Source organism: Myotis myotis, unplaced genomic scaffold (assembly GCF_014108235.1).
Source record: "Myotis myotis isolate mMyoMyo1 unplaced genomic scaffold, mMyoMyo1.p scaffold_m19_p_13, whole genome shotgun sequence".
In the NCBI taxonomy this organism is placed as follows: domain Eukaryota; kingdom Metazoa; phylum Chordata; class Mammalia; order Chiroptera; family Vespertilionidae; genus Myotis; species Myotis myotis.
The window spans coordinates 2,281,139-2,293,075 of NW_023416317.1; positions in this window are offsets into that span (position 1 = coordinate 2,281,139).

Sequence of the window (11,937 nt, forward strand, 5' to 3'; positions counted from 1 at the left end):
GCATCAGGGCAGGAACTTGGGGGTGGCTTTCTCCCAGACAGGGGGAATTATAGGGGCCATTGTTCCTTTGTGGGAACCTTCCCCATTACAGAGTTGACTGGCAGCCATATCTGAGTTTCCATCAGGGTGATCCACACACTTCACTCCTCCATGGAGATTTCCTGAGACCCTACCCCATCCAATTTGCAGCCTCACCCAAGCTATTTGCAGCAGCTTTTCCATATGAATGGCTTGTCCTGGCTCAGGCTTCAGACTTTCCTAAAATCTCTTAAACAAGCTGCAACTAGAGAGACAGCATGCCCTAAACATATCAATAAAAGGCCCAAGACCTGGCACTAGCACCAACTTGCTTTCCTTCACACCTGGGCCTTTCCTGGGCACTTCCTAGTCCAATACAAATAGCAGCCAACTGTGAATCACTCTGAAGCTCCTGGGGGTGGCCCCAGGCAATGGCTGACTTTGCACCTCGAGGGAGGCTCCATAGCCAATGCACCCAGTGGACAATTTCAGACCACACCAGATGACAACTCTATACATTCACATGTGACACACTCAAGGGGCAGATTCAGTGAGCACCGAAGCCCCACTGACACAAGTCCTGCTCTATAGGGGTGTCTCCTCCACAACAGCTCTCCCCTTATAGACACAGCTGGTCCTCACAGCCAATTGGTCTGGAGATGAATTCCTCCCAGTGACACCAACAGCAATCAAGGCTCAACTGCAATAGGACTGTGCACACAGCCCACACTGGGGTGCACCTACAGTGCCCAGCTCAGGTGACTAGGGAGACTGAACCACTGGGCCCTACAGGACACAAGGCCACTCTACCAATTCCAGGAGACATAGCAGCTCTTACTAATACATAGAAACAAAGACAGGGAAGCAGCCAAAATGCAGAGACAAAGAAACATGTTACAAATGAAAGAAATGGAAACAAGAAAACTGCTAGAGACAGAGTTCAAAACAATGGTTATAAGGTTACTCAGGACCTTAATGAGAGCTTCAAGGAAATTAATGAGAGCATTAAGGAACTTAGTGAGAACTTAGTGAGACTTTCAAGGATCTTAGTGAGAATCTCAAAGAAATGAAGAGATGAAAATGGACCAGTCAGAAACTAAGCATACACTAACTGAAATAAAGAATATTTTACAAGGATTCAACATGAGAGGATTCTGAGAATAAAATAAAAGATTTGGAGGAGAAAAAAACAAAACAAACAAGCAAAACAAACAAAAACACCCAATCTGAAGAGCAAAAAGAAAAAAGAATAAAAAAATATATAAAGATAGTGTAAGGAGCCTCAGCAACAACTTAAAATGAACCAACATTGCATTATGGGGGTGCCAGAAGGAGAAGAGAGAGAGCAAGATATTGAAAACCTATTTGAAGAAATAATGACAGAAAACTTCCCCTACTTGGTGAAAGAAATAGACTTACAAGTCCAGGAAGCACAGAGAGTCCCAAACAAGAGGAACCTAAAGTGGCCCACACCAACACACATTATAATTAAAATGCCAAGAGCAAAAGACAAAGAGAGAATCTTAACAGCAGCAAGAGCAAAGCAGTTAGTTACCTATAAGTGAGCACCCATAGGACTGTCAGCTGATTTCTCAGCAGAAACTTTGCAGGCCAGAAGGGAGTGGCAAGAAATACTCAACGGACCTATAAGCAAGATTACTCTACTCAGCAAAGCTATCATTTAGAATTGAAGGTCAGATTAAGAGCTTCCCAGATAAGAAAAAGCTAAAGAAGTTTGTCACCACCAAAACAGTATTACATGAAATGTTGAAGGGTATCTGTTAAGACAAGTAAGAAGAAGAAGAAAAAAGATAAAAAATATGAACAATAAAATGGGAATGAATACATATCTATCAACAAATAAATCTAAAAATCAAAATAAATGAAGAACAAATCTAATTAGCAATATAAACTGATAAATACAATAGAATCACAGGCATGGAAACATGGAACAGACTGAGGAATCTCAGAGGAAAGGGGGGTGGGGAGATGGGAAGGGATTAACCAAAGATCTTATATGCATACTAGAGGCCCAGTACATGAATTCATGCATGGGTTGGGTCTAGCCAGCCCAGCCCCAATCAGGGCAGATAGGGGCTGGGCCTGTTGGGAGGAGGAGATGGTGGGAGGTTGGCTGGCTGGCCCGCCCTGATTGGGACAGATCAGGGCTGGGCTGGCTGGGGGGAGGGGCCGCAGGCAATTAGCCGGTGGGCCCCACCCCCGATTGTGGTTGGGGGGGGTTGATCAGGGGTCAGCAGCTGGGGGAGGCACCATGGGAGGTTGGCCCATGGGAGCAGAGCCAATGGGGGAGAGGGGCCGCAGGTGGTTGGCCGGCTGGCCCTGCCCCTGATCGGGGTGGGGGGGCTGATCTGGGGTGGGGCCCGGTGGAGAGGGGCTGCAGGAGGATGGCCAGCTGGCCCTGTGCCCTATGGGGTAGGGCAGGATGACCAGGGGTGGGATGGCTGGGGGGAGGGGCCACAGGAGGTTGGCCAGCTGGCTCCACCCCAAGATTGGGCCAGTTCACTGGTCACAGTGGGCATCATAGCGACCGGTCGTTCTGGTTGTCACAGTGTTCCGGTCACTGGCTTTTTTTTATATATAGATAGGTAGATAGATAGATAGATAGATAGATAGATAGATAGATCGATAGATAGATAGATAGATAGATAGATAGATATAGATATGTGTTACTTATGGACACAGACAATAGGTGGCGAAGGCCAGGGGTGGGGTGGGAACCAGGTGGAGGCAGGTAATGGGGGGAAAAAGGGAGACATCTGTAATACTCTCAGTAATAAAGAGTTTTGTCTTTTTAAAAAGAATCCTTCCTTTGTTCTTCAAGTGAAATCTGGGTTACTCCAAGCGATACTAATTTGACTGTAAGCTTCTCTCAATATGCTGGGAACCTTGTGTCCACAGGAAGTGTGAGCTTTCATTAGGGATCCCTGTTTGTTTATTCCATATCATAATTTATCAGCTCATTTAAAAAGACCCATCATATTATGAGCTCTCCACACCCCTATCCCCCCTTGCTTTGTTCTCTTCTTTCCGCTTGTACTCACCCTCAGTCTCACCCTGAAATACCTGCTCATTGGTGTGACAGACAAGTTGAGTTAGAGCTTTGTCTCACTCCTATTTCTTCCGATGGTTAGGGACATCTTCTCCAAGCAAAAGTGGTCACAAGCTAAACACAGACATGCGTTAGTCAGGTTCTTCAAAGAAACAGAGCCAGGAGGATGTGCATGTTTATAGAAAGACTTATTTTAAGGAATTGGCTCCTGCAGTAATGGAGGCTTAGAAGTCCCAGGAACTGCACTTGGCAAGCTGAGACCCCAGATTGCTATTGTGTAGGTCCAAAGGCTTGAGGTCCATAAGAGATGATGGTGTAGGTTCCAGTCCAAAAGCCAGCAGGCTCCACAGCCAAGAAAAGCCCATGTTTCCATTTGAGTCTGAAAACAGGAGAAGACTAATGCCCCAGCTCAAGGAATCATCAGGAGGAATTCACTCCTACTGTGCGGAGTCTGCCATTTAATTCTCTTCAGGCTTTCGACTGATGGCGTACTGGCATCACATAGGGGGGCAATCTGCTTTCTCAGTCTGCTGAAGTCAATGCTATTCTCATCCAGGAATGCCCTCACAGACATACCCAGAATAATGTTTGACCAAATATCTGGGCACCCTGTGTTCCAGTCAAGTTGCCACCTAAAATTAACCAACACGAGGTTGTTCTATCCTTTGAGAGAGACTCTGAGACAGTCCTGAGATTTGTTTTATTTTTGCCACACTCCTTAGATCGCTTCAGCAGCTGTATAATTGGTTCTCTGTCATCAACTACCTCATGCCATTCATTCTCCATGTAACTGGCAGATCAAACTTCTAAAATGCCATATCCTGCCTATGCTGTCTACTCCACCATACACCCCTACTTCTTGCAAAAAAATAAAAAAATAGATAAAAAAGAGCTCAAAATCCTTAGTTTGGAATACAAAGCCATCCAATTTAAAAAATTCATCCTGCCTTTCAGCCACATGGAGTTTTTTCACTTTTCCTAATCTTTCCTTCTGGTGTTTACCCTCACAGAAGCCTTTCCATTCACCTAGAATACTCATCTTCTTGCTCTCCTGCCTATTTTTTTCTAAATTCAGGTAAAACTACTTGTTCTATTTGCTGTGTTTATAAAACATGTTCTCCACATAATTATAATAAAACTTACAATTTTAAGATTCTGTTCATACATCTCTTCTTACCACTAGCCAACATTTCCCAAAGTATGTACCTGAGAAAGATAGCCCCACAGAAAAAAAAAGTCACTCTTAAAAAAAAATAAAAGGCTTTCCTATTTTAAAAATGGAAAAATATGTATATTATATTCACCCACACAAGTATGGTCATTTCTAATGTATATGCTAAAGACTCTCAGAAATTCCTCAGAAAAGAAACCTATTTAACCTGGTCTAATCTATTTCATTCTGTGTGATTTATTTTGCATTCATACTGGCTGGAGGTTTGTTGAGCTTCTTGGATCTATGGGTTCGCTTTATTTGAAAAAGATTCAACATCATTTCTTCAAATGTTTTTCTGTTCTATTCTCTGTTTTCCTTTCTGGACTCCAAGTATATAATTAGACCATTTTGTATTTCCTCATAGTTCACCAATGCTCTCTACATGTATTTATTTTTTTCAACCTTTCCCTGCCCCTGGCTTCAGTTTGAATATGTTTAATTGACTTGTCTTAGCCTTTTCTTTCTCGGTATCCAATTTCCTTCTAAGACTCATCTATGAACTTTAAAAAATAACAGATATTATATATTTTTTAATGCTAGAATTTTTAGTTGGTTCTTTGGAAAGTTTCAATTTCTTGCCAGAAATACCCTCATTATATCCATCTTTGCCTAGAAATAATTTTATGTATTTATAAAAATTATTTAAAGCCTTTACTAATTTCAATAACTGAGTCATCTGTTGATCTGTTTCTATTGACTGTGTTTTCTTTTATTTGTCACATTTTTTTACTTCTCATATCTCATAATTTGAAATCTCCCACTTGCCTATATAAAATGTAGAGTCCTGTGCCGAGCCAGCTCAGCCAAGGGTTCACAAGCCTGAGTGAGGGTGGTGAAGGATGAAGAAGTGACAAAGAGAATAAGCTGGGTCTAGGTGGATCTTCCTGTGCCTGGCTGAGGCCACAGAGAGAGATCCAGAGGCAAGCTGAGCCTTTATTTTATAGCCAGAGGTAAACAAGGTAGTGGTCACCATAGTTACAATGTTCTTGTGAGTTTCACTTGTTTTGGCAGCACTTGCTGCATCTCCCTCAGCCCATTAGCTTCCCAGATAAGATCTAGGGAACTTCATAAGGTCAAGCCTAATCATGCTAAGAGGACTGTTCCCTCTAAACTGGGACTTGTTTGTGGCTTTGCCAACAGGTCAGTCCGAGGCTTAACCCTATAGCCGCTCCCTACAGAGTCCAAAAGATGAAAGGTGTTGAGAGTAGAGCTGTGGCTTTTCTTCTTTCCTCCTCATGGGAATGAATGTGGATCGCTCCCTCTCCTAATGAAGTGTGAAGGCTTCAGGGGACTCTCTCTCTCTCTCTCTCTCTTTTTTTTAAAATATATTTTATTGATTTTTTACAGAGAAGAAGGGAGAGGGATAGAGAGTTAGAAACATCGATGAGAGAGAAACATCGATCAGCTGCCTCCTGCACACTCCCCACTGGGGATGTGCCTGCAACCGAGGTACATGCCCTTGACCAGAATCGAACCTGGGACCCTTCAGTCCGCAGGCCGACGCTCTTTCCACTGAGCCAAACCGGTTTTGGCAAGGGGACTCTCTTGTAGAGACAGTGGGTTCTGCCAGAAGGAATACTGGGGGGTCCATGTGCTTTGTCCCAAGCTGATGTGTATTTGTGGGCGTTAGAGCCTGAGCGAATGAACAGGGGAGAGACCACAAGGTGAGCGAGCACCAGGGTGAAACAGCCTGTATTGCTATCCCCACTGCGACAGGAACAGATGAGACTTGTGTGGGTCAAGGGGATGATCAGGCTTGTGCTGCCCTGCTCTTCATGTTTGTCTTGCCCTGTACTTTATTCTTGCTGCCTGCCATGGTGCCTGGCACACAGTGGGTCTCAGTGTTTCACAAGAATCCTATATAATAAAAGGATAATATGCAAATTGACTGAGTGGCAGAACGACCGGTCACTATGATGTGCACTGACCATCAGGGGGCAGACACTCAACGCAGGAGCTGCCCCCTGGTGGTCAGTGCACTCCCACAGGGGGAGCGCTGCTCAGCCAGAAGCCGGGCTCATGGCTAGGGAGCTCAGTGGCGGTGGCGGGAGCCTCTCCTGCCTCCATGACAGGCGGACATCCCCCTTGGGATCCCGGACTGTGAGAGTGAATGTCATGCACTGGGCCTCTAGTATTTTGAATCAGTGAACAAATGACACAGAGCGTCCCCACGTCTCTCTGTGCCTTCTTTTACTTTACTGGTCTCCCCAGCACTCTTCACATCTGACGTATATATTTACCTATCTATTTGGTTACTGCTTATCTTTTCCATAGAATAGAATTCCTGTAAAGGGGTGGGGGGCTTTGCTTTCCCTTGTGTCCCTGGGGCCTAGAACAGTGACAGGCATCTAGGATGTGCTCAGCAAACATGTTTTTGAATGCATGCTTCTGCTGTATGCTACAGTCAGAACACAGAACATGAACATGGGAGGGGCAAGCAAAAAAGGTACAGTCATGGAGAACATGTGATGTGTATTTTGATAGTGCAGAAAAAATTAAGAAAATGTATGCTAAAACAGGTTTTCAAAATGAATATTGAAGCTATTTCAGAGACCCTTTCTTTAAAATTTTTTCATAAGTTTTAATGTATATATATCTTTAAACAGATAACTGTAAATCTTGAAAAATTCTAACATTTTAATAATTCATCGTATGACAAGGATAAAGAAAGAAACAATTCCTAATTGATAGGATTACAATCTAAAGAGTTAGCTGAACACCAAATATTTTAAAAAACAGTTGCAAAAACATTTAAATACTGGCTAAACTTAGTTTGGATATTAGCTTTGGAGAGGATTTTACAAAAAGTTTTGACATGCAAAATGAAACAGTTTTGTATTGAAACTAAAGAATAGTTTATCCTAATGACAGATGTCCTGGTCTGTTGTGATATGCACTTGCTCAGAATAGTTTTTGACTTAGCTAGCCTCTCCCCCACCTTGCTTGTAGGAAGGCGTCACACCATAAGCAGGTCCGGCATCATGCCCGGGTCGTTTGTGGCTGTCACATGAGCCACCTTAGAATGCTTACATCTTTCAGGGCCACTGCTGGTCACATCACGCTCAGAGAAGCTAGTCTATCATCGTCCACCTGCCACAAAGAGCAAGAGAGGCAACAGGCTTTTGCCGTATGGCCCTGAGCGTTATATAACAGACGTCTTCCCCAAGTAAGCAAGCAACAGTCTGGTAAGCTTACACTGTAGCTCTTGGCTTCCTTTTATTGTCTGATTAAACTGCAGCCAACCTGAACCTGACCCTCACCCCTGCTAGGAAAAAGGTAGGGTCAAGGCAGGAGCCTGAGCCACGCCACTTTTAGTCAAAGATGGTGGGTAGGTGGAAGCCATGTCTAAGATTTTGCTTGGCATTACTTAGATGCTTCGTGATTAACCTTGAGGCCACACGGACTTCAGAACCCCTATTTTAATAACCAAACTTACTAAAAATGTACACTTGACGTCACAAGGCATTTCACCATGCAGGAAAATAACCAAGAAAAGAAGCTGTGAGTGACAATTTCTACAGTAATAGATCTTGATGACTGCCTTTCCTGATGCTTGACATCAGAATGAATCATACCAGATGATACCAAGCATGTCGGCCGCTTAAAAACCCAGCAACCCCAAGCACACAGTGGCTGCTAAATACGGAGTCGCAACAGGCCATAGTCAGGAGGCCTCCATTTTCAGAAAGAAAAAATACTGTAAATACTTTATACTTAGTACCCGATTACCAAATTAAGAAATGCTTTCAAATGCGCTCTGAAAAGCAGAGTAAGGTTTTATAAAAATCCTTAAATTAAAAAAAAAATCCTATTGTTGAAAATATCACATGTAACCTCCTTTCCCCCACCTCTTGACCTCTTCTAGCCTAACCTCGGCCCCCACCCCAGGCCTTCACCACCCTATTGTCTGTACCCATGGTTATGCATACAAACCCTTTGGTTAATCTCTTCCCACCCACCCACCCCCGCCTTCCCTCTGATATTCAATAGTTTCTTACATGCTTTTATGTCTCTGGATCAGTTTTGCTCATCAGTTTATTTTGTTCCTTAGATTCCACATATGAGTGAGATCATGTAGTACTTGTCTTTCTCTGACTGGCTTATTTCACTTAGCATAAACCCTCCAGGCCCACCCCAGCTGTTTCGAATGGTAGGAGTCCTTTCTTTTTTTTACAGCTGTGCAATATTCCATTGTGTAAATGTACCACAGCTTTATTATCCAGTCATCTGCTGATGGGCACTTGGCCTGTTTCCAGATCTTAGCTATTGTAAATTGTGCTGCTATAAATATAGGGGTGCATGCATTCTTTCTGATTAGTGTTTTGGGTTTCTTATAATACATTCCTAGAAGTGGGATCACTGTGACCCAGTTCCACATTTAATTTTTTGAGGAAACGCCATACTGTTTTCCCCAGTGGCTGCACCACTCTGCGTTCCCACCAGCAGTGCACGAAGGTTCCTTTTTCTCCACATTATTGCCAACACTTGTCATTTGTTGATTTGCTGATAATAGCCATTCTGAAAAGTGTGAGGTTATACCTCATTGTCATTTTAATTTGCATCTCTCAGATGATTAGTGACTGTGAACATTTTTTCATAGGTTCTTTGGCCTTCTGTATGTCTACTTTGGAGAAGTGTCCATATTTCTATTGGGTTCTTTTTGTCTTTCTTTTGTTAAGTTGTACAAGTTCCCTATATATTTTGGAAATTAACCCCTTATTGGATGTACCATTGGCAATATGTTATCCTATGCAATGGGCTCTCTTTTATTTTTCTGTATAGAAGCTTTATATTTTGATGTAGTCCCATTTGTTTATTTTCTCCCTAAACATATTGCTATGAGAGATGTCTGAGATTTTGCTGCCTATGGTTTCTTCTAAAGTTATTATGGCCGTAAGTCTTTTATCCATTTTGAGTTTATTCTGTGTATAGTGTAAGTTGGTGCTCTAGTTTCATTTTTTTTTCATGTACCTGTCCAATTTTTCCAACACCATTTATTGAAGAGACTATCTTTACTTCATTGTATGCTTTTGCCTCCTTTGTCAAATATTAATTGAGCATATTGGCTTGGGTCAATTTCTGGGGTCTCTGTTCTCTTCCATTGATCTATATGCCTGTTTTTGTGCTAGAATCAGGCTGTTTTGAGTACGGTAGCTTGTAGTATAACTTGATACCTGGTATTGTGATTCCTCCAACTTTCTCAAGATTTCTGTGGCTATTCAGGGTCTTTTTTGGTTCCATAGAAAATTGTGGAGTGTTTTTTCTGTCTGTGAGATACGCAGTTGGTATTTTAATAGGAATTGCATTGAATCTATAGATTGCTTTGGGTAATATGGACATTTTAATGATGTTGATTCTAACAATCCACAAACATGGTATATTCTTCCACTTGTTTATATCTGCTTCTATCTCTATCTCTCTTTTCATTGTCCTGTGCTTTTCTGAGCAACATCTTTTATCTCTTTGGTTAAGTTTATTTCTAAGTATCTTAATGTTTTTGTTGCAATGGTAAATGGGATTTTTTTTTTTAGGTTATCTTTCTGAAAGTTCATTATTCGTATATGAAAAAGGCATATATTTCTGGGTGTTAATTTTTTATCCTGCTTCATTATGGAATTCATTTATTAAATATAGTAGGTTTTTGATGGAGTCTTTAGAGTTTTCTATGTACACTATCATGTCATCTGAGAATAATGACCGTTTTTCATCCCCCTTTCCAATTTGGATGCCTTTTATTTCTTCTTCTTGCTGATCACTATCTCTAGGATTTCAAGTCCTAGTTAAATAAGAGTGGTGAAAGTGCACTAGCTGGTTTGGCTCAGTGGATAGAGTGTTGGCTTAGGGACTGAAGGGTCCCGGGTTCAATTCCGGTCAAGGGCACATGCTTGGGTTGCAGGCTCGATCCCCAATAGGGGGCATGTAGGAGGCAGCCAATCAATGACTCTCTCTCTCATCATTGATGTTTCTCTTTCTCCCTCTCCTTTCCCCTCTGGGGAAAAAAAAAGGAGTGATGAAAGTGGGCATCCTTGTTAGGTTCCTGTTTTTTGGGGAAATGGTTTTAGTTTTTGTCTATTGAGTATAATGTTGGCTGTAGGTTTGTCATATATGGATTTTATTATGTTGAGGTATGATCCCTCTATTCCCACTTTGCTGAGAGTTTTTTCAAAAAAGGGTGTTGGATTTTGTTGAATGCTTTTTCTGCATTAATTGATATGATTACGTGATTTTTGTCTTTCAATTTGTTTATGTGATGTATCACATTTATTGATTTGTGAATATTATACTAGCCTTGATTTCCTAAAGTAAATCTGACTTGGTCATGGTGTAAGATCTTTTTAATGTATTGCTGGATCTGATTTGTAAATATTTTGCTGAGGATTTTAGCATCTATGTTTTTCAGGGATATTGGTCTATGATTCTCTTTCTTTGAGGTGTCTTTATCTGGTTTGGGTATTAGGGTAATCGTGGCCTCATAGAAAGACTTTGGAAGTGCTCCTTCCTCTTGAAATTTTTGGAGTAGTTTGAGGAGGTTAGGTGTTTGTTCTTTGAATGTTTGGTAAAACTCCCCTGTGAAGCCTTCCAGACCAGGGCTTTGTTTGCTGGGAGTTTTTTATTTTTTTTAATTTTTTATTTTTTATTACTGCTTTAATTTCATCAGTAGTTATTGGCCTATTTAGGGTTCTACTTCTTCCTGATTGAGTTTTGAAGATTGTATTTTTCTAGGAATATGCCTACCTTATCCAGGTTGTCCAGTTTATTAGAATATAATCATATATGGTATTTTTTTATGATCCTTTGTATTTCTGTGGGGTTAGTTGTTACTTTACCTCTTTCATTTCTGATTTTGATTATTTGGGTCTGCTCTCTTTTTTTCTTAATGATTCTAGCTAGAGGTTCAACAATCTTGTTTATCTTTTCAAAAAAACAGCTCTTGGTTTTATTGATCTTTTAGATTTTTTAAATCTGTATGTCATTTATTTCCACTCTGATCTCTATTATTTCCTTCCTTCTCCTTACTCTGGGCTTTTCTTATTATTCTCTTTCTAAGTCTTTACATTGTAGAGTTAGATAACTTTTGAAAAGTTTTTCTTGTTTTTTGAGGTAGGCCTGTAGTGCTATGAACTTCTCTCTTAGGACTGCTTTTGCTGTGTCCCGTATATTTTGGGTTGTTGTGTGTTCATTTTCATTTGTTTCCAGGATGTTTTTTATTTCTTCTTTGATTTCTTTGGTAACCCATTCATTGTTTGATAGCATGCTATTTAGCCTCAATGTGTTTAAATGTTTTTGAGTGTTTTCTTGTATTTGATTTCTAATTTCACGCCATTGTGATATGAGAAGATGTTTGCTATGATTTCAGTCTTCTTGAACTTGTAGAGAGTTTGTGTCCTAACATGTGGTCTATCTTTGAAAATGTCCCATGTGCACTTGAGAAGAATGTATATTCTGTGGCTTTGGGGTAAAATGTTCTGTAAATATCAGATCCATCAGATCTTGTGTGTCATTTAAGACCTTTTTTTTCTGGAAGATCTATCCAGTGATGTCAGTGGGGCATTAAAATCCCCTACTATGATTGTACTGTTCTTGATCTCTTCTTTAAAATCCCCCAGAAGATTTTTTCATATATATTTGGATGCTT